Source organism: Saimiri boliviensis, chromosome 19, assembly GCF_048565385.1.
Source record: "Saimiri boliviensis isolate mSaiBol1 chromosome 19, mSaiBol1.pri, whole genome shotgun sequence".
Lineage (NCBI taxonomy): Eukaryota > Metazoa > Chordata > Mammalia > Primates > Cebidae > Saimiri > Saimiri boliviensis.
In genome coordinates, this window is record NC_133467.1 from 12174479 (window position 1) to 12196424 (window position 21946).

The following is a 21946-nucleotide window of genomic DNA, read 5'->3' on the forward strand; positions in this document are numbered from 1 at the left end:
CCCGCAGATTCCCGGCAGCCCAAACAGCCTCTGGGGAGAGGGCTTCCCTTTCATTCGGATTGTGAGGAAAGTTGACTCTGGAGAAATTAGAGAAGTTACGAAAAATAATGAAAAGGGTTTGGGTTAGGAGTCCCAACCTGGCACCTTGATGTATCTTTAAGGAAGTCTTTGGGCCTCTGCTATAAAAGGAGGACGGGCCAGATGATTCCCAAGTCTTTTCTAGCCCCAATAGCCTGTGATTCTGGCAGCTTCCAGACCGTTTAAGAAAGGTCTGCCATTTCCCCCTTTTCCAAATTACTTTGATTCTCCTGGAATTCACTTCTCAGTGGCAAAATAGAACATTCTTGGGGACACAGTCTTCCCACAAATCAAAGGGGCAGAGCCTGGGTTGGATTGTCTGTCAGCATTATATTTAGGAAAAATACCTATACAGTGATTAATGATGAAATAGATATTAAGTGAAAGCGCAAAGAACGAGAGGACGCCATACCTTCACATGAATTCTTGTTGCTCACGCACCAGGAGATTCCCAGCGGAGGAGCCCCACGGGTCGCCAGCGCGACTCTTGTGACCGGCGAGGCGGTTTTGCCGGCGCCTCGGAGTGTGGGTTCTTGGTGCAGAGTCAGAAAAGCACCATCAGTCTTAACGCCGCTGATTTAGTCGGTGCAGTGGGTTGCTCAGATTTCGGCGCTGAGAATCAATAAGTCGGACGTCCACTCAGAAAACCAATTACAAAGACGGTAAATACAAAGACCACAGATGGATAAATTTATAACGAAGGGAAGAAAACAGCCAAAAAAGGCTGAGAATACCCAAGATCAGAACGCCTCTCCCTCAACAGGGGATCCCAGTTCCTCATCAGCAATGAAACAAGGCTTGATGGAGAACGAGTGTGTTCCAATTACAGAAGCAGGCTTCAAAATGTGGATAATGAGAAACTTCTGTGAATTAAAAGAACTTGTTTTAAACCAATCCAAAGAAACTAAAAACTTTGAAAAAAGATTTGACGAAATGTTAAAAAGAATAATACGCAATTTAGAGAGGAATATAAGTGAATTGATGGAGCTGAGAAACACAATACGAGAACTTCGTGAAGTATGCACAAGTTTGAACAGCCGAATTGATCAAGCAGAAGAAAGGATATCAGAGGTCGAAGACCAACTCAATGAAATAAAACAAGAAGACAAGATTAGAGAAAAAAGGATAAAAAGGAATGAGCAAAGTCTCCAAGAAATATGGGACTATGTGAAAAGACCTAATCTACGCTTGATAGGTGTACCTGAAAGTAAGGAAGAGAATGAATCCAAGCTGGAAAATACGCTTCAGGACATTATTCAGGAAAATTTTCCCAACCTAGTAAGGCAGGATAATATTCAACTCTAGGTAATACAGAGAACACCACAGAGATATTCCTCAAGAAGAGCAACTCCAAGGCACATAATCGTCAGATTCACCAGGGTTGAAATGAAGGAGAAAATACTAAGGGCAGCCAGAGAGAAAGGTCAGGTTACCCACAAAGGGAAGCCTATCAGACTTACAGCAGATCTCTCAACAGAAACCCTACAAGCCAGAAGAGAGTGGGGACCAATATTCAACATCCTTAAAGAAAAGAACTTTCAACCCAGAATTTCACATCCAGACAAACTAAGCTTCATAAGTGAAGGAAAAATAAAGTTTTTTGTGAATAAGCAAGCACTCAGAGATTTCATCACCACCAGGCCTGCTTTACAAGAGATTCTGAAAGAACCACTACACATAGAAAGGAACAAACAGTATCAGCCTTTCTAAAAAAATACCAAAAAGAGCATCAATATAATGAAGAATTTACATCAACTAATGGGCAAAATAGCCAGCTAATATTAACTGGCAGTATTAAACTCACATATATTATTATTGATTCTAAATTTAAATTGACTAAATCCCCCATCCAAAGACAGACAGGCAATTTGAATAAAAAACTAAAACCGATCAGTATGCTGCATCCAGACCCATCTCACATTCAAGGATACACAAAGATTTAAAACAAGAGATGGAGAAGGATTTACCAACCAAACAGAGAGCTAAAATAAATAAATAAAAAGCAGAAGTTAAAATTAAGCAACAAAGATCAAAAGAAGCAAAGAAGGACATTATATAATGATAAAAGGATCAATGCAACAACAAGAAGAGCTAAAGATCCTAAATATATACGCATCCAATACAGGAATACGTAGATCAGTACCACATCATATCAACTTAGAAGTTTAAATGAAATGTTCGTTGGCTCCTTGTTTGTTATTCTCTTCCCTCATTTTCTTTTATATCTCCATTATTAAGGACAATTATAGGCATACCCATATTTAGACTGCATTCTAGCCCGGGCAATAAAGCAATACCCCCATTCTCTCTCCCTCTTCCTCTTTCTCTTTCTTCCTCTTCTTTATTCTTTTTCTTATAAAAAAATAAAAATAATGATTGTGAGAGAAGCCACAGAAACTTCTAAGCTATCTGTTTATGTCTGCCAAAGGAATGCTTACCTATTCATTTGCCAAATGGCTAACTGATGTTTGTTCTTGGAAGGGAATCGCTCCCATATTTGATGTCTGTAGGCTTGGTGTGCCTAGTCTGAGGCAAAGGGCCAAGTCTTTTAAGATTGCTTACCTGTGTCATATCCAAGGGACTGGAGTTCTTTTGTCTAAATAAGTGGACTTTTCCCTAGAAAGATTTTAAACTCATTGGCAGAAAGAGTAATTTGGCATCATTTTTATTTTGCTTTCTTGGCTTTGGGGAGTAATATAAAATCCCTCCTAGGACCCCTCCCCTGCCCTCGCTTTTTTCTTCTGAGACACAGTCTTGCTCTTTCACCCAGGCTGGAGTGCAGTGGTTTGATCTCGGCTCACTGCAACTTCCACCTTCCAGGTTCAAGTGATTCTTGTGAAAAAAAAAAAAAAAAAAAAAAAAAAAAAAAAAAAAAAAAAAACTGGAGAAAAAAATCTCGGTTCTTTCATAGTTCATACCTACTCCACTGAAAATCCCCAGAACTATATGCTAACTCTCAAATCTGTCTGCACGCTCTTTCTGACGTTTCCTTGAACTCCAGACTTTTATAACAACGGCCATCAATGCTTAAACATCACTAAGGCATCTCAAACTTTTTATTTTATCACTCCTAATATTCTGAGCATCTCAAATTTTAAATGCCCCAAGTAAACGCCTAGTTTTTTCCCAAAACTCTTTTCTCCCCAAGGGTATGCCTTTTATAAAAGTTGTCACTGTTCTTTACCAGCTCCTAAATTGTAGGTATTGGGTCTTGTCTCTGTGGCTCAGATAGCTCCTAACGGTGTGGTAGATGACACAAGCTGTGGCTAACAAAATCAGCTCAGCCTATCTCAGTGCAAGCTGGAAGCAGTTTTTCTTACCTCAGGCCCTACAAACCTGCCCTATGGAACTCATTTTCTTTGCTCCTGGACTAAAACCTCAGTCACTCAGATAACAAAGGTCCATTCCAGGATAGTCATCAAATAATCCATCCCAACTCAAGGTACTCCCTAAACTGTAAACATCTGGTCAACTTCAAACGCCCCTCCCCCTTGTTGGGCTGCTTCAGCCTAAGGAGGCTGCAGAGGTTGGAGGTGGCTGTGGCAGGGCCCTGGTCAGCTCCTCTCTTCCTGGCATCACCTCCTACCCACTCTGTAACTGCCCTCTGTTACCCTGCTCCCCCAGGACCCAGGGAGGAGAGACTGGGGAAAGAGCACAGTCCCCTGTGGCTGATGCATTTGTTCGTGTCCTCTGAGTCATCTCTCTCCAGAGGTGTCTCTGTGGCTGCCGCAGAGATGCTGAGATCAAGCACTGAGGCACCCTTGATGTCTACAACGCCCCTCTCCCAGATAGTGAAATACAAGGCGGGCCTTATTCTCCCCCTCTAACTCCAAAGGCCCCTTCTATCCCTCCAGGGTGTCTTCTGGCGGAATAACGCGTGAAGAAGATCCCAATGCTGTCGGATTCCCTGGGGTTCACATGTATACCCTGCAGACAACGGACAATGCCCTTCTCCCATCAGTGGGTGTGTGTCCAGCTCCGACTCTGAGCCTCTCCTCCCTCTGACCAGGCAGGCACAGCCCCACATGAGGGGCAGACACAGCCTCTCAGTTCCTCAGACCCCAAAGAACACACACCTGCTCTCCACAGAGCATCCCTGAAGCCTTCCTCATGTGGCTGAAGGGCAGACGTGGGTACCCCTCAGCTTTCCCACTATCAGGGGAAGGGTGGGCTACAGAGAATGCACAGGACACTGACAGTTCTCAGTAGACAAATCCCCCTTGTCAATCTCTTGCCAACTTCTATTCCTTGCATGGGCTGAAGCTGGGAATGACCAAAGGCTGATGGCGGCACTGACTCTCACCTCCATCTCAAACTCCTGCAAAGGCGCTCCAGCATCACCCCTTGGCATGACAGTGGGACTTCGCACCAATGCTTTAGTTACTAGCTTCTGCTGAAACTCAGAGACAAGAGGATTGGCTACTGTGAAGATCTTGTTTCAAATGTTTGTTGAAACAAATACCAAAAATAGAGAATGACAAGCTACAGCTCCAAAGAAGGTCTGCTCCTGAGCCATGCCCAGAAGACCAGTGCTGCCAAGAACAGAGCCCATTTGATGAGTTCTTAAGCAGCTTGCTGGGAACATCTTCAGACTGGGGAAGCAGGGAAAGAAATGTCTTTGAAAAAAGAGTGAGTTGAGGATGTAGATGTGGCAGGACACTCACACCACCTGGGAGGTTGTAACAAGGAGGGGAACAGTGGAGGCATTCAGCCTGGGGGTTCCAGTCCAGAACTCATTCTCCCCAGGACACTGAGGTCCTTTTCGGACAAAAAGGAACTGCCCGTGCTGGGAATTGCCTGGGGCAACCCAAACCTCCTCATTTAGATATCAGTACTTCTCAACTTCTAAAAATAAATAAATAAATATCTGTATTGATCCCCACTCTTCTTTTTGCCCCAAAATTCCATATCCCAGTAGAAAGTCTCAGAGCTCTGCTTCTTACCAGCTTAAGAAGTAGAATAAAGAAGGAGACACAGAAATAGAGGTGACAGACACTAACCACCATTATTTGAGCACATACGATGATCTACTTCCCTAGCCTATTACCATACAAATCATTTGACCTTTGCAATTCTTCTGAGGAGTGGATGGACCTAGCTTCATTTAACTTATAGGGAAAATGAGGCTCAGATTGATTGAGAGATTTTCCCATGAAAACACAGATGGAAGAAACAGGGTGGGTGCAACTTGCTTCTCTCAGAACAGTCCCTGGACTTTCCTGCCAGTGCTTACATACACTGTATGTTCCAACTAAAGGGCCACTATTTTTTTTTTTTTCTGACATAGGGTCTTGCTGCACCACCCAGGCTGGTGTGCAGTGGTGTGATCATGGCTCAACCTCAACCTTCTGGCCTCCAGTGATCCTCCCACCTCAGCCTTCTGAGCAGCTGGGACTACAGGCGTACATCACCACACTTGCCCGGCTCATTTTTTATTTATTTTTTGTAGAGAAAGGGTCTCACTATGTTGCCCAGTTGGCTTCAAACTCCTGGGCTCAAGTCATCCTCCTGCCCCAGCCTCCCAAATTGCCGAGATTACAGGTGAGAGCCACTGCACTAGACCTCCATAATTCTTAAAAGAGCAACTCTCACCTAACTCCTGCCTCTGGCCGTCTCAGATGACTCCTAGGTGGGAACCAGCGCATCGTCCTGTATCAGTTGGAACCTTGTACCTCTTTTATGACATGTCATAGTCTTCTCCCAATGTGGTCTCCTGTGTACATCTTATTTCCTCTCCTAGAATGTGAAATCCTTAAGAGCAGTTACAGTGTCTTATTCAACTGGGTATGACCCAAAGAATTTCAAAGAAGCATTAGAGAATTTTCTTGCTCACAGTAGGTGTTTGACACAGGTTTGTGGCATGGGAGACACAGAGGCATTGCAAAAGGTGAAATATCAGGGATGCTGGGACCACAGCCCCTTGTTTGCAGCTCATATGAACTAGATCTGAAGGTTTGCTGTCATCAAAAGCAAACGCTGGTCAATTGCCAGAGGGCATCTACCCCATCCTGGCTTCTGCTTCAAAGTGTCTCCTGAGTCCCAGCCGCAGCTCTCTTGATCTTTCCCTATTTGCTCATTAAAGTTAATTGGGGACATGAAAAGATCCAGAAACAAATATTTCATTAAGGCCAGGTCTTAATGCAGCAATAGCAGACAAAACAGGTAAAAATACGACAGAGGTTCTGAGTACGAGACCAGCAAACGTGGTACCTGTTTAAACCTCAGGCTCTCTGTTCATGGACTGATATCTTCAGTCAGCTTGAGGGAATGCTGAGAATATCAAGGGAAGACAATTATGTCTATAGAAATATTTTAAATATTAAAGGAGCTCCCCAGTTCTCCTTCTTGAGGTATTACAGAAATAACAGGCCGGGCACAGTGACTCACACCTGTAATCCCAGTACTTTGGGAGGCCAAGGTGGGCTCATCACTTCAGGTCAGGAGTTCGAGACCCACCTGGACAGCATGGTGAAACCCCATCTCTAGTACATATACAAAAATTAGTCAGGTGTGGTGGCACACGCTTGTAATCCCAGCTATTTGGGAGGTTGAGGCAGAAGAATCAGTTGAACCCAGGAGGTAGAGGTTGCAGTGGGCCAAGATCACTCCACTGCACTCCAGCCTAGGCAACAGAGTGAGAACCTGAAGAGAACAAAGAAAGAAAGAGAGAAAGAGAGAAAGAAAGCAAAGAAAAAGAAAAGAGAAGAAGAGAAAAGAAGAGAAGGAAGGAAGGAAGGAAGAAAGAAAGATAATTTCTGTAAAAAGTCTGGTCTACAGTCCTGGGAATGGACTGATACCAAATGGTAGTTGCTACCAATATCAACTACCATTTTCTGAGTTCTTACGAGGATTGCGCAAGTATTTTTACATAAATTATGTCTTCTAATCCATATAGTAACAGTAACACTCTGAAGTGAGGGAGGTTAAGCTATTGGACTGAGCTCTTATAACTACTGAATGACAGAAAACACGGCACAGGTGAGGTTCCAACCACGGCAGAGTAGTCCTAGAGTCCGTACCGCCAACCACCACCTCACGCTGTTGCTTCTTTTTTTTTTTTTTGAGATGGAGTGTCTCTGTCTGTCACCCAGGCCAGAGTGCAGTTCTATGATCTTGGCTCACTGCAACCTCCGCCTCCCAGGTGCAAGTGATTCTCCTGCCTCAGCCTCCTGAGTAGATGGGATTACAGGCAGGTGCCCGCCACCATGCCCGGCTAATGTTTGTATTTTTAGTAGAGATGGGGTTTCACCATGCTGGCCAGGCTGGTCTCGACCTCCTGACCTCAAGTGATCCACACGCCTCGGCCTCCCAAAGTGCTGGGATTACAGGCTTGAGCCACCGCCTCTGGCTACCCTGTTGCTTCTCAGCGTATCTCAAAATATTCTTTTCATTCTTAACATGGAGAAAAGACACTAGCCAATAACTGCTGCATTTGGTAGTGCTGCTCTGTGTGAGGTGCCAGTGAGGTAAGGCCTTGATGTTAACCAAATTTCATATATGTAATTCATTTATTTAAGGAACAAAAGAGCAGAGGCTTAACACAAACTATTGGTGCTATGAGAAACCAAGGATATCTGTGCCTGTTATATGCCTATATGGTATGTCAAGGACCTTAAGATCCAGTGGGATTGTTTGTAAAGTTTTACAAAGCTGGAGCTGGAGGAGTGGGAAAGGCTGAAAACATGGGGACATCTCAGGCTTCTCTAACCTTCAATTCTAACACACGTATCTTTGTTTTAGGGCAAATTTTAATTCTAGTAAATTTAAGTTACTCATTCCCATGGAATTCTTTTTAAAGGAAGAACTGGGGTCCAAAATATATCAGTAAGTCTAAACACATTAATGATCACAATAAATTTAAGTATCTTAAGTTTCTTTGTCAAAGTAACACAGATTTTCTGAATAGCCTCAACTGTAGTGTCAAACTAATATTTAAAAGACAGATTCTTAAACTAAAGGGGCACAAAAAGGCTAAAAAAATAGGCATTAAAATATACTAGATAAATAATAAAAGAAAGCACATGCTATAATGCTAATATATGACAAAAGAAAATGAGATGAGAAGCATTAACAATTAAGAATGACAAAGATATTTTCTTTCAATTGTACTCAATTCACCAAGAAAATATAACAGTTATGAATCTTAACCCATTGACAATGTGGCATTTTATTTATGCATATATAAATATATGCATTAAATAAATGCTGATAGAAATAAAGAGAAATAATACAGAGCCATGGTCAAAGAACATAATAATATATTCATTTCAGAAATAAGGATATCCTATATAAAATTAATAAATATTAATTATTTTAAAATTAATTTTGAAGATTTCAATTAATTATTTTGAAGATTTGCATACTGCTCAAGGAACATTTATTAAGGAAAAAATACATTCCCCTGCTCTGTACCACCCAGCCCAAAGCAGAACTAACATCAACATAGAAAGACTGGTAAAAGGAAACAAAACAATTTATTTGGAAATTAAGACAATCTTCTAGGTAACTTTTGTGTTAAAGAAAAAATAAAAATAAAAATGGAAAAACTAATAAGAAGTGAATGGTAACACCATATATCAGAGGCTCTGGATTGCAGCCAGAGTAGAATCAGAAGAAAAAGGAAATCTCTTCCAAACCCTCCAGGGACTATGTTTAAGGGGTGGTTGAGCTAGTTGCCCCTTATAGGTCCCCCTAACCTTGCCAATTCCCCTGAGCCTTCAGACTTCTTAAACTAGAGTGGCACTATCCAATACAGTAGCCACTAGCCCTATGTGCTAAATTTAAATTAATTACAATAAAATAAAATTCAGTGTCTTAGTTGTTCTGGCCACATTTTAAGTACTCAATAGCCACAGGTGGCTAGAAGTTATTGCATTGGACAGCACAAACCATCGTAGAAACAGAACGTTTTGTTTGGGAGTGCTTCTCCAGTGTTTACCAGGAACTTCCAAAATGTCAATTCCACTGAGTGCAGGCCACCGCTGAGTCCATGTTTCAACGGGCCAACCAAGCAAACTATATACATACTACCTCTATTTGCTCAAGCCAACACATCAAATTCAGAATCTCAGGGAAGTAAACTCATATGATAAATGTGGTGCAGTCAGCTCTTCAATTGTACTTTGCATGGTCAAATAGCTTTAGGATTCATTCATATTCATGCTCCCCAAACTCTGGCCAAAACTGATTGGTAACGTCTCATAATTATTTTAGTGTATCAGTTTCCTCTCCCACCTCAGATCAGGTCCTGTACATCCTTATTTGGGATCTACTCTTGTTGTGGTCCTGGAGGTAATTAGAGAAGTGGGAGTGGATCCTATGGAGATCAGCATCCCATGGGGCTGACATTCTCCCAGGCGCAGTCACTGAAAGGTGTTTATACAGAGGAAGGTGCTCTTTCTGGTGGGAAGGGGGGTTTCCTCAATTAAAAAAAGAGGTCATAGGGAATTAAGGAGTTCAAAGTTTTCAGCCTGTCCAGGCACGGTGGCTCACGCCTGTAATCCCAGAACTTTGGGAGGCTGACTCAAGTGGATCACCTGAAGTCAGGAGTTCGAGACCAGACTGGCCAACACGGTGAAACCCCGTCTCTACTAAAAATACAAAAACTAGCTAAGCATGGTGGTGCGGGCCTGTAGTCTCAGCTACTCAGGAGGCTGAGGTGGGAGGATCTCTTGAGCCTGGGAGGTAAAGGTTGCAGTGAACTGAGATTGTGCCACTGTACCCCAGCCTGGGTGACAGAGTGAGACCCTGTCTCAAAAAAACATAAAACAAAGTTTTTAGCCTCACCTGTTTCTCCCTCTCATATCTCAGGATGTCATTCCTTCTCCCACTAGTGCACTTAACTTAGTCTTAGGACAAGCATTTGATTGGCTCTGACACTGTACAAGCCATATAAGACAGCACTTGATGTAATCATTGCCATAGCTGCCATGCAACCAGAAGAAATGAGGGATTCCCTCAAAGCTGGCATAAAAGTGTTTTCATTTTCCACCCATCTTCTGAATGGAGTATTTAGAGCCTTCAATTTTTCTTTTCATTCTGTACACTCTCTTGGACAGCACTGTCCAATACAACCTTCTGCAGTGATAAAAGTGTCCTCTACCTGTGCTGGCCTAGAATATAGCAGTCACTAGCCACACGTGGTTTTTGAGTAACTGAAATGTGGCTCATGTGACTGAAGAACTGAAATTTAAATTTTATTTAGTTTCAATTAATCTTAATTTTAACATAAATAGACACATGTAGTTAGTGGCTGCCAGACACATGTATCTAGGGCACCGAAAGGAGTTAGCTGACCCAAAATTTGGGTAATCACTATTGTCTCCATCTTACCAATTTTTCAAAGCCACTTCCTCTCCCAGCTCCCTGCCCTCACTTGCACTTCCGTCCATGCAATGACAGTGTCATTGTGATGCCTCCATAACTCAGAGATGAAATGCCTCCTTTTCCCTGGCAAGGAGGTTATCCATGTATTTTTCAAGTGTGAGAGCAACCTCGTCCCAGAATTATTCTGTCTTGAGGGCCACTCTTGAGGCCACCCTTGATGCCTGTTACTCTATCAATCATTGATCCAGAATTGCACACTCAGATGGGGTAAAACTGTTAAGTGTTAACTAAAGGAGCCATTGAAAACAATCTTGCCAGGGACGCTAACAAACCCAAGGGTTAACCACACCTATGCACAGGGAAGCTGCTGACCAGCCCTGAAGGTTAGCTCTAGCTATAGGAGCTGGCCTCCTGCTGGAGCTGGGGCCCTCTGCAGGTGATGCAAACAGCCTCTGCACTCAGCAGAGAGGCTACCTGGGAACAGCTACATCGGACCCACCCTCCTCCTGCTCACCACCCTCCTTCTTTCTTCCTGTGCCTTCCTTTAACCAACCCAACCAGAAACCAGAGTGTGAAGAAGGCTGTCACCGCCATCCGTAAAGTGCGGCCTCCAGAGGCATAGAGGGTGGGTAAGGGTGGAGGGTGGTTCTAGAGTAGCAAACAAAACATTTCTCTGTTTATGCAATTACAGTAGCTCACCCATGTTTGAACTATTAAGAAAAAAGTCTGGACAGATGAGGCCTGGACTCTGACCTTGTGTTGATTCCCCATAGAAATGCCACCTGTGAGTTTCTGATGAAGGCAGCTGGTTTTCCGTCTCCTGGAGCTGTTTCCTAATGAGACAAAATGCATTATAGACATTAATGATGACAAATAAGGTGAGAAAAACTTAAGCATCCAAAGTGGGACAAATTAAAAAGGTGATTTTGAAAGAATCTTATAGTAAAACATAGTAATGGGTAGTTTTCTTTCTTTCTTTCTTTCTTTTTTTTTTTTTTACTACAGTTTGAGTTCTGGGGTGCATGTGCAGTTCGTGCAGGATTGTTACATAGGTATTCACACGCCATGGTGGTCTGCTGCCTCCATCCCCAGTAACGGGAAGTTTTCTATGACATGTCCAGAGAGATGATTCCTTGTACCTACCCCACAAACAAATCTTGTTATTAAAATCCTCTAAAATGCATTCTACACATCACTCAGCATGACACTGTCTAATTCTAAATAATTCTTTCATATAGGGTTGTATATTTAGTGTGTATGTGTACTATGCTTTTAGTGATACTGTAATCTCTGTGAGGACAAGATTACGTCATCACAATGAGTAAATTCATCTTTACTGGATTCCTGAGGACCTTCTTGCTCACTGGAGCATTTCATGATGCTAGACACAGTGGTAAAGGCTGTGCTTGGGGTCCCTTGGGACTATGGGATGGTGCTTTGGGGAGACAGGCGTGGGGGAAGTCTCACTATGGAGTAGACAGGCCACAAAGGACCCCCTCGGCTCTTTTGGCCAGTCTGTGTTTCCCCAACAAAACGGCTTTCCTGGTACTCTGTGTTCAGACTCTGGAGCTGTCTGGCAGTTCTGCTAATCATTCACCACCTTTGGCTTCTTCCTCAGCTACTGTGGGCAGTGTCTGGTTTGAGATGGGTGATTACTATCTTCAAAGTCCTGAGATTAGGATGTTCATGGTTAAATGAACAACACGTAGCCTTGATGCCTGGCCAAGGAGGGGGACTGGACACCACAGATAGAAGTTTATCTGGGGCTGTTTATTCTGCATCCATATCATTTTAAGCCTCAAACATCTGGTGTTCTAGTACACACTTCTGCCCTCCTCCTCCTCTGACTGTGGACACCCCTGTTCCAGTTGTTAGGAGTTAAATAGGGCATATTTCGGGTTCAAATTATTCTCCTGCCTCAGCCTCCCGAGTAGCTGGGATTACAGGCACCTGCTACCATGCCCGGCTAGTTTTTGTGTTTTTAACAGAGATGAGATTTCACCATGTGGGCTAGGCTGGTCTCAAAAGCCTGACCTCAAGATCTGCCTGCCCTGGCCTCCCAAAGTGCTGGGATTACAGGCTTGAGCTACTGTGCCTGGCTGAGTAAGGAGTCTTAAAGGATGCATGAGGGTTTGTGAGTAACCTAGGCCTTCTCTGGATAACCTCCGTGCTCAGGCACCTCTCTCCTCCTATTCTGAGCATTGAACAGGGGCAGAAGGAAGCAAGCCATGAGAGAGAGGGACAAATATGATCAGAAGGTCCTCAAGGGTCCCAAAGCAGAGCTCCTGAGACCAGAAATTCCCACAGGTGCATCCTAAAAAATATTTATTTTTCTACTTTGGCAGAACTCAATTAGTTCCCAGTGTACTAGAATGAAGTGCAACAATGAGACCTACCTCACTAAAATCCTAGGCTCCTATCCAGAATTTTCCATTCTGTGGGAGCAGTGGGCAGAAGGAGATGATAAAAGTAGGTAGAACTTAGCTGTGTATATATAGCCAAAACTCCAGGGGCCTGTGAGGGAGAGGAGGGCAGAGAGGTCCTGAATATTGTTCTTCACTCTTCAGTCAGACAGACCTCTATTCCATGGGGAAGTTAATTGGCCATTTTTACCCAGACGTATTTCTTTTCTCTTACAGACTATATCAGGCCACAGTGGTCTCCAAGGCCATGATACTCAAAGGCTGTCTCCTGTTTCCTTTACGCCCTCCCAGGAATAAGCAAAGACGTGCCAGGCTGTGGAAAATAGCCTATGGAGGATTACTGAAGATTACTGACAGGATCTCTCTTAACATTGTATGTGTCTTGATGGCGGGAGGGTGCTGATGAGAAAGCAGGTGGGTGCTATCAAGGTTCATGTACCCCAAAGAGTGGCAGCACCTCACCATGTTCACCCTCCTCACTCTCAATGGCTGCATGGACTTCATGAGCAAGAACATGCTGCCTCAGAGGTGTGTGGGCCTAGAAAAAGGTACCCTGGTCCTGAGCATCTATGAGCTCCTGCTGCTGATGGTATCACATGTTAAAGACTCATAAAGGCTAGGTGTGGTGGCTCGTACCTGTAATCCCAGTACTTTGGGAGGCTGAGGGGGGCAGATCATGAGGTCGGGAGATCGAGACCAACCTGGCCAACATGGTGAAACCCCATCTCTACCAAAAATACAAACAAATTAGCCCGACATTGTGGCGCAGGACTGCAATCCCAGCTACTCGGAAGGCTGACGCAGGAGAATTGATTGCATCTCGGAGAGAGATCACGTCACTGCACTTCAGCCCGGATGACAGAGGGAGACCCCGTCTCAGAAAAATAAAAAGAGTCAGAAGAGGTGGGGCTGCACGTGCACTCTCTGCTCATCCTGGTGGTGTTCCTGCTGTTGCTGGTGTTCACTGCAGAGCTGTGGGCTCCCAACATGTGTCATCTCCAGCTGATGGAGACCTTTCTGATCCTCCTCATGGGCTCCTGGCTGATGCAGGCAGGCTTTATTCTATACAGACCGGTCTCTGGCTACCCATGGCAGGACGATGACATCAGTGACATCATGTTTGTCACCACCTTCTTCTGCTGGCATGTGATGATCGATGCCTCGTGCCTGTTGGGAATCTATGGCTTCTCTTCCTTTTGGCATCATTGTTACACTCCCAGCTTGAAGCTGATGGGGCCCAAGGAAGCTCCGTATTACGCAAGCCCTCCAGGACCCCTCTACGAGTTGCTGCAGGAAGTGGAGCAGTCAGAGAAAGAGGACCAGGTCCTCCTGTTTTCAAAGAGCTCCCCCGAGACAGAGTCTACAGTGGCTGGCACGTCGTCCACCTCGCCTTCCTCCTGTAGGCTCCTCAGCCATTAGCATGGCACCCTTTTCAGTCCCCAGTGAAAGGAATGGCCCTGAAGGACAGTAATTGGCCCCAACTGTTGTCCCTGTATCTGAGCATCAGATTGCTGAGGAGATAGGGAGAGAGAAACCTGAAGCAAGGGCACAGGTGGGGTTATATGGAAGTGGGCGAGGAGGAAGAGACCCAAAGGGGTAGGAATGTGGCCAAGAAATATCCATAGCAGGAAGAGAACAATCAAAGGGAGGCCTCTGAAAAAAAGCGGGTGGAGCCCAGCAGTGATGCCAGCACCAGCTGCCCGCCCAGCTTTTACCTAAAGGATAAAGACTTCACAAATCAAGATTGCAATGATGGGTTCATTGTTGACCAGCTAAGGTGAAACAGCGTAAAAAGATGGAAGACCATTCACTTACCCCACCTGACCGAAATAAGAATCTCATATATATTTTTGACTTGGGTGGACTACCAAAGTTTCAAACTCTGCACACAAAGTGAGAATTAAAACTGTTTACATCACAGTTTTTCAAGTCTCCGTAACCCAAACTTTCACTAAATGCCACTACATCTCTTACTCCTGCCCTCTAATCCAGCCAAAGCAAAGTGTTTTTCTACTTGTTTAACAACAACTAGCCCCAGCAGTCATTTACTAGATCCCGATTTACTGCATCCTACACTTGAGCCTTTCCAGATTACATGCTCTATAAAACCCACTGGCAGTCACATTTTCACTACATGGTGTCATTTTACACTCAGAAATAAATTTCCTGTACCACTTCCACCAAAAAGTCCTTCTCCAGAAAATTCTCATAGACTCCTTGGGTCTGGAGCTCTTGAGCAACTCACGTATGTCTGCATTGCCCATGCTGCGATCCACTCTCCTTCACTCTGTATCTCATATTGCTCCTCTCCGGGAGGTTTTGCCCCACCAACCACAGGGAAGGCTCCTGAACAGCAGGGAATTTATCATATCGTAGTTACCCATTTCCTCTGCATGTTGCAGAAGAATACAACGTTGTCCTCTGCACAGTTCATGCCTAATCAATTCTCATTTTCTTCCAGTGCCTCCCGTGACAGTCTCTCCTAAATGGCGTGTCTCCTTTGTGAACTCTCGGAGAGGAGGCCATGGGCTAAGACTGCATCACATAGCAGTGGGTCTGTGTGTAAAATAAGCTCCACTGATCTGTTCAGGAGATCAGTTTACTTTTACTCTGTGTCTCCATTTTACATATAAAAAAACTGAAGACTTCCACAGGTGTCTGTGCCCAAAGACTTGTGGCTGGTCAGAGACAGGACAGGAACATACGCTCTGAAAGTCAAGCCCCTGCTTCTGTTGTCTGGGCTCTCATGACTTCTCTGCAGAGAAAGGTGGAGAAGCGTGACTGATCTGGAAGACACGATGGGCAGAGAGCAGGCGGCAAGAAGCCCCTGTGTGCATGAGTGCAACACTGCAACGATCCCCAGGCCTCCTAAAGAGCACGTGCACGTCACACTGTCTGTCTCTATCCTAGGCTGCCCTAGGTAAACAGAGGATGCTGGGCTTCCATACCCCCACTAACATTTCGGGTACAGGTCAGACTGGAGCCTGAGACAAGATGCATCTAATTCTCCTTGTTTCTTGGGTTATGTCTAATTACTGAGCTCTTTCCCATTATTTATCATCTGGGCTTTCATTTTTTATTGCCATTCTTGAATACAGTCATGGTAAATAATTCCTTATTGATCTTACCAAGTCATTCATATCTTAGTTCTAAACTGCTAAGCAAATCTCTGAGAGTTAGTGAATTTCTCCCAACATAATATCTCATAAAATATGTCTTGCAGCTAATATACCTGCATTTGCAGAAACATATTTAAATTAAATGTATTCCCCTCCAAAAAATATCCCCAAATGATTTTTAACAAAATTCAGCAAACCCACTGTAAAATATATCTGAGAAAGAAACACTGAGAACAGTGGGGTCCTTTTCTCCCCAGAAGAAAAAAATGAGGATGAAAATTGCTTTGCCAGCTTTCATAGTCCATTATGAAATTAATTCAAGAATTAAAATAGTGTGGTCTAGGAGCAAGCAAGTACCACAGGTCCATAAAATCAATACAGTACAGCTTAATAGAGGTTCTAAAAACAGAAATATGGAATGTGAGAATTAAATACATATTATAAATGGTTTCTTCAATAAATGTGAGGAATAACCTGTTTTTTATCTGTAAAAACAACGACTGTGTTTGAAGGTGTAGACAGGGTTTGTTCCTCACAGATGCTCTGCTGTAAAACACGCTGCACATCTCTGTCCTAGCCTCCTCTGACTGCTGGTACTCTTTGGCATTCCTTGGCTTATACCTGCATCACTCCCATGTACGCCTCCATCTTCACATTGTCCTCTCCTGTATCTCTGTGCGCTTAATCTGCTTCTGCTTTTCTCTTATAAGGACACCTGCCATTGCCTTTAAGGCCCACCCTAAATCCAAGGTAAGCTCATCTGGAGGTCCTTAACTTAAATTATATCTGCAAATACTCTTTTCCAAGTAGGATCACATCCACAGGTTCTAGGGGTTAGGACTTAGACCTATCCTTTGGGGTGCCACCATTCAACTCACTAACCTTTCATATAAAAAAGTATCATGTCTCATGTCCCACCTCCCTCTGGGGCCTAGAGGCAGTTAACGGCTCTGACAATTACTCAAGTGTCCCTTAGGGGCTCCTTATACTCTGTCCATATCTGTACGAAGAAAAGTACATTTATTTATTTATTTATTTATTTATTTATTTATTTATTTATTGAGACAGAGTCTTGCTCTGTCACCCAGGCTGGAGTGCAATGGTGCCAACTTGGCTGACTGCAACCTCCATCCCCCCAGGTTCAAACAATTCTCCTGCCCCTGCCTCCTGAGTAGCTGGGATTACAGGCACCTGCCAACACACCCAGCTAACTTTTTGTATTTTTAATAGTGACAGGGTTTCATCATGTTGGCCAGGCTGCTCTTGAACTCATAACCTCAGATGATATACCTGCCTCAGCCCCATAAAGTGTTGGGATTACAGGCACAAGCCACTGTGCCTGGCCCAGAAGAACCTTTATTAAACCCTCTTTAAACTATCCCAACTTGGGTTTCCATCTATTTCTCATTGGAACCTACCTAAAACACTAGTGGAGGAATTACACTGCAGGCCAGAACATTAGAAAGAATTCACCTTCAGATGTTGGGAAGAGTGAAGAAAGAAAAGATTCACTGCTAAATTTCACAAAAGTGAAGATCCAACGAAGGACACTTATTTTTAAACTTGTGATCAATAGATGAAGAAAATTTTTCACCTCCAATCAAAATGACCAAGGGATTAATTAATATATTTAGGAATTCTGAAGAGCTACTATTATCAAGGAACTATGCAAGGTTTGGCAATAAAATAATGAGAAAAATACAAATAACAATGTACATAATTACATTGCAACTATGGTAATGGATGAAAAGGATAACGAGATGGTGTGGAAAGTAGAATTCTAAGATGGTCCCCAAGATTCCTGCCTTTGGTATACACATCCTGGTTAATCTTCTACCCTTGAGTGTTGCTTGGATAGTTAATATAAGGAAACATCAATTCTATGCTCAGTTACTAATCAGTGGACTTTGAATTAATCAAGAGGAAGACTGTCCTGGGTAGGTCTGAGCTAGTCAGATGAGCCCATTAGAAGAAGGTGAATCATCAAGGATTCACTCCTGCTGGCCTGGAAGAAAACTCATAGTCATGTTGTGATTTGTCTATGAAAGCTTTGTGCCAAGCAGAAGACTCTAGAGCAGAAGACTCAGTTAACTCCTCCTGGATTCCTGACCCATGGAAACTGTGAAATGGTAAGTTTTCATTGTGTATGCTCCTAAATTTGTGTTAATTTGTTACAAAGAAATAGGAAACTAATGAAGGTGGTGTTAAACTTTAGTAAAGGTTTATCTGGCGCTGCCAGCAGTAGAAAACACTATATGGTCCTGAGACCTGTGGCCCTGTATCCAAAATGAAGTAGGCGTACAAAGAAGAGCCAGAACCATTCTTACCAAAACGATTCCAAAAAACCCAGGAGGAGGGATCCCTTCCTAACTCATTCTACAAATCCAGTATTACCTTAATACCAAAACCAGGTGAGGATACAACAAAAACAAAAAGAAAATTGCAGGCTAATATACCTGATGAACAGAGAAGCAAAAATTCTCAACAGAATACTAGCAAACCAGATACAACAACATACCGAAAAGTTCACTTACTATGATAAATTGGGCTTCATTCCAGGGATGCAAGGATGGTTTAACATACATAAATCAATAAATGTGATCCACCACATAAACAGAACTAAGAACAAAAATCATATGATTATCTCAATAGATGCAGAAAAACATTTGATAAAATCCAACATCCATTCATAATAAACACCCTTAAAAAAAAAAAAAAACTGGCTGGGCACAGTGGCTCACACCTGTCATCCCAGCACTTTGGAGGCTGAGGCAGAAGAACTGCTTGAACCCAGGAGGTCGAGGTTGCAGTGACCCGAGAATAAGCCACTGCACTCCAGCCGGGGTGACAGACAGAGCAAGACTCTGTCTCAAAAAAAAAAAAAAAAAAAAAAAAAAAATCCTTTCATTTGCTATAGCCACACAAAAAAATAAAAACTAGGAATACATTTGACCAAGGTGAGGTGAAAGATCTCTGCAAAGAAAGCTACAAAACGCTGACAACATAAACGGTAGAAGACACAAATAAATGGAGAAAGTTCCCATACTCATGTACCAGAAGAATCAATATGGTTAAAAAGACCACATTACTGAAAGCAATCTACAGATTCAGTGCAATTCTTATCAAATTACCAACATCATTTTTCACAGAATTAGAAAAGCAATCCTAAAGTTAATATGACTCTAAAGAAAAGCCCAGATAGCCAAAACACTCCTAAGCAAAAAGAACAAAGCCAGAGGCATCACATCACCTGACTTCAAATTATACTGCAAAGTAAAGTAACTAAAACAGCAAGGTATTGGTACCAAAACAGACACACAGAACATGGTACAGAAATAAAGCCACACACGAACAACCAATTGATTTTCGATAAAGTGGAGAAAAATAAAGAATGGGGGAGAGAGCCCCTATTCAACAAATGGTACTCGGTAAACTGGCTAGCTATATGCAGAAGAATGAAACTGGACCCCTATCACTCACTATACACAAAATTTAAAAGGAAATGGATTAAAGACATAAATGTAAGACCTGAAACTATATACATATATTTAAAAAAACTCAGAAGGAAACAAAGAAAAATTATTCTGGACATCAGCTTAGCCAAAGAATTTATGATAAAGACTCCAAAAGCAAATGCGACAAAAACATAAATAGACAAATGGGACTTAAACTAAGATGTTTTTGCACAGCAAAATAAATCCTCAACAAGGCAAACAGACAGTCTACATAATGGGAGAAAGGATTTATAAATTTTTCCTCCAACAAAGGATTAATATCTAGAATCTACAGGAAACTAAATTCAAAAAGAAAAAAAAATAATCCCATTAAAAACGAGGCCAAGGACATTAACAGACATTTCTCAAAAGAAGAAATACAAGTGGCCCACAAGCACCTGAAAAAATTATTAACATCAATAATCATCAGAGAAATGCAAATTAAAACCTCACTGAGATACCAACTTTCACCAGTCAGAAAGGCTTTCATTAACATATTTTTTTTAAAAAACCACAGATGTTTTATTTTATTTTATTTATATTATTATTATTATTGAGACAGTGTCTGACCCTGTCACCCAGGCTGCAGTACAGGGATATGAACTCAGCTTACTGTAGCCTAGAACTCCTGGGTTCAAGTGGCTTTCGTTGCCTCAGTCTCCTTAGGAGCTGGGACCACAGGTGGGTATCACCACACAAGGTAAATTTTAAATTTTTTGTAGAAGCGAGGTCTCACCTTGTTGCCCAAAGCCAGTCTTGAATCCTGCACTTAAGCGATCCTTCCACCTTGGCCTCCCAAAGTGCTGGTTTTACAAGTGTTAGCCACCTCACCTGTCCAAAAAATAACAGATATTGGTGAGAATGTGGAGACAAGGAAACACTTGAACACTGCTGGCGGGAATGTAAATTAGTTCAACTTCCATGGAAAACACTATGGAGATATTTCAAAGAACTAAAAATAGAACTACCATTCAACCCAGCAATCCCACTGCTAGTTATCTACCCAAAGGAAAATAAATCATTATGTAAAAAGACACCTGCACTCATGTGTTTACTGCAGCAGTATTTACAAAAAGCAAAGTCATGGATTCAACCTAAATGTCCACAATAGTTGATTGGAAAAGGTGGTATATATACACCATGGGATACTATGCAGCCATAAAAAAGAACAAAATTATGTCCTTTGCAGCAACATAGACGGAGTTGGAGGCCATTATCCTAAGTAAACTGACACAGAAGCAGAAAATAAAAGTGGGAGCTTTCTCTACCTGTATGTCCATGTGTACCATTGTTATTAAACGAATGGTACTCGTGGACATAAAGCTAGAGAAAATAGACTCAGAGCACCCCAAAAGATGGGAGATAGGGAGATGGGGTTGAAAAATTATCTACTGGGTACAATGTCCAATATTAGGTGATGGGTACATTAGAAGTTCAACCCCCACCATGATGCATGTAATACCAATGTCCAATGTAACAAACCAGTACCCACTAACATAAAATTAAAATAAGAAAGTGAAGCAGATACTATTGAGAAGCAGTAGCTTCACAGCCATTTACTTATTGTGCTCTGAGTCTATAATCATATGGAAGCCTTTGTGAATTTAGGTTCCCAGGCCTGAGAAAGAAGGTGACTTAGACAGGGCACATAAGTCTTGTAGAACTGAGATAGTGAAGGCAGAGGAGAGGATTGGTCGGGAATAATTAGCTTAACCCATCAGGCAGCTGGTCATAATTGATGGCAAGGAGTTTCGGTTACATGAGCTTCCTATGGTCCTCTCAGGAAATGGTAGACAGCATGTATTAACTAACTGACTTAAAGATATAAACCCTTCCATCTTACTGGCTTAACACAATAGAAGGTTATTAATCCCTATACATAAAGTTGAATGCCAGCATTCCTGGTCGGCAGGGAGCCATCCACGTAGTCTTTCGGAAGCCAGACTCCACCCATCCTGTGTCTTTGCCCTTGTGCAGAGCCTCCGTTGAAGTGGAATGCAGCACTTCTACACACATCCCATTGGCTCAAGCTCAGTCTCTGAGAGTCTGGGAAATGCAGTTCCTGCCTAGGCAGTCCCCTTCCACAGCTCTACCGGTGGGAGGGAGGGAGACTTTTTGGTGGTCACATAGCTGTATTTCCCAGATGAAATCTGAAGTTTAGAGGGGTTCCCAAACTGCAGAATGAAGAATCTTGAATAAAAGGAGGCAAAGGTTAACTCCTAACTTGAAGATGCATATTCTGGTTTGGAAGAGAAATGATGTTGGAAAAACAGATTCGGGGATTGAGTTTCGTCATCAGCCATGGGTTGAGTCCACAGGGCGGTCATAAGGAAGATATAGGAATAACAGAGGTAGGGGCTGGGTGTGGTGGCTCACTCCTGTAAACCCAGCACGTTGGGAGGCCAACGGGTTGAGAATTGCTTGAGGTCAGGAGTTCAAGACCAGCCTAGCCAATGTGGTGAAACCCTGTCTTTACTAAAAACACAAAAATTAGCTGGCGTGGTGG

At 42.8% G+C, this 21946-nt stretch overlaps 1 pseudogene; it reads left to right on the forward strand.

Moving 5' to 3' along the window:
* The first annotated feature begins 13057 nt into the window (after positions 1 to 13057).
* On the forward strand, positions 13058 to 14552 carry LOC104650951 (transmembrane epididymal protein 1-like; annotated as a pseudogene).
* Positions 14553 to 21946: the final 7394 nt, after the last annotated feature.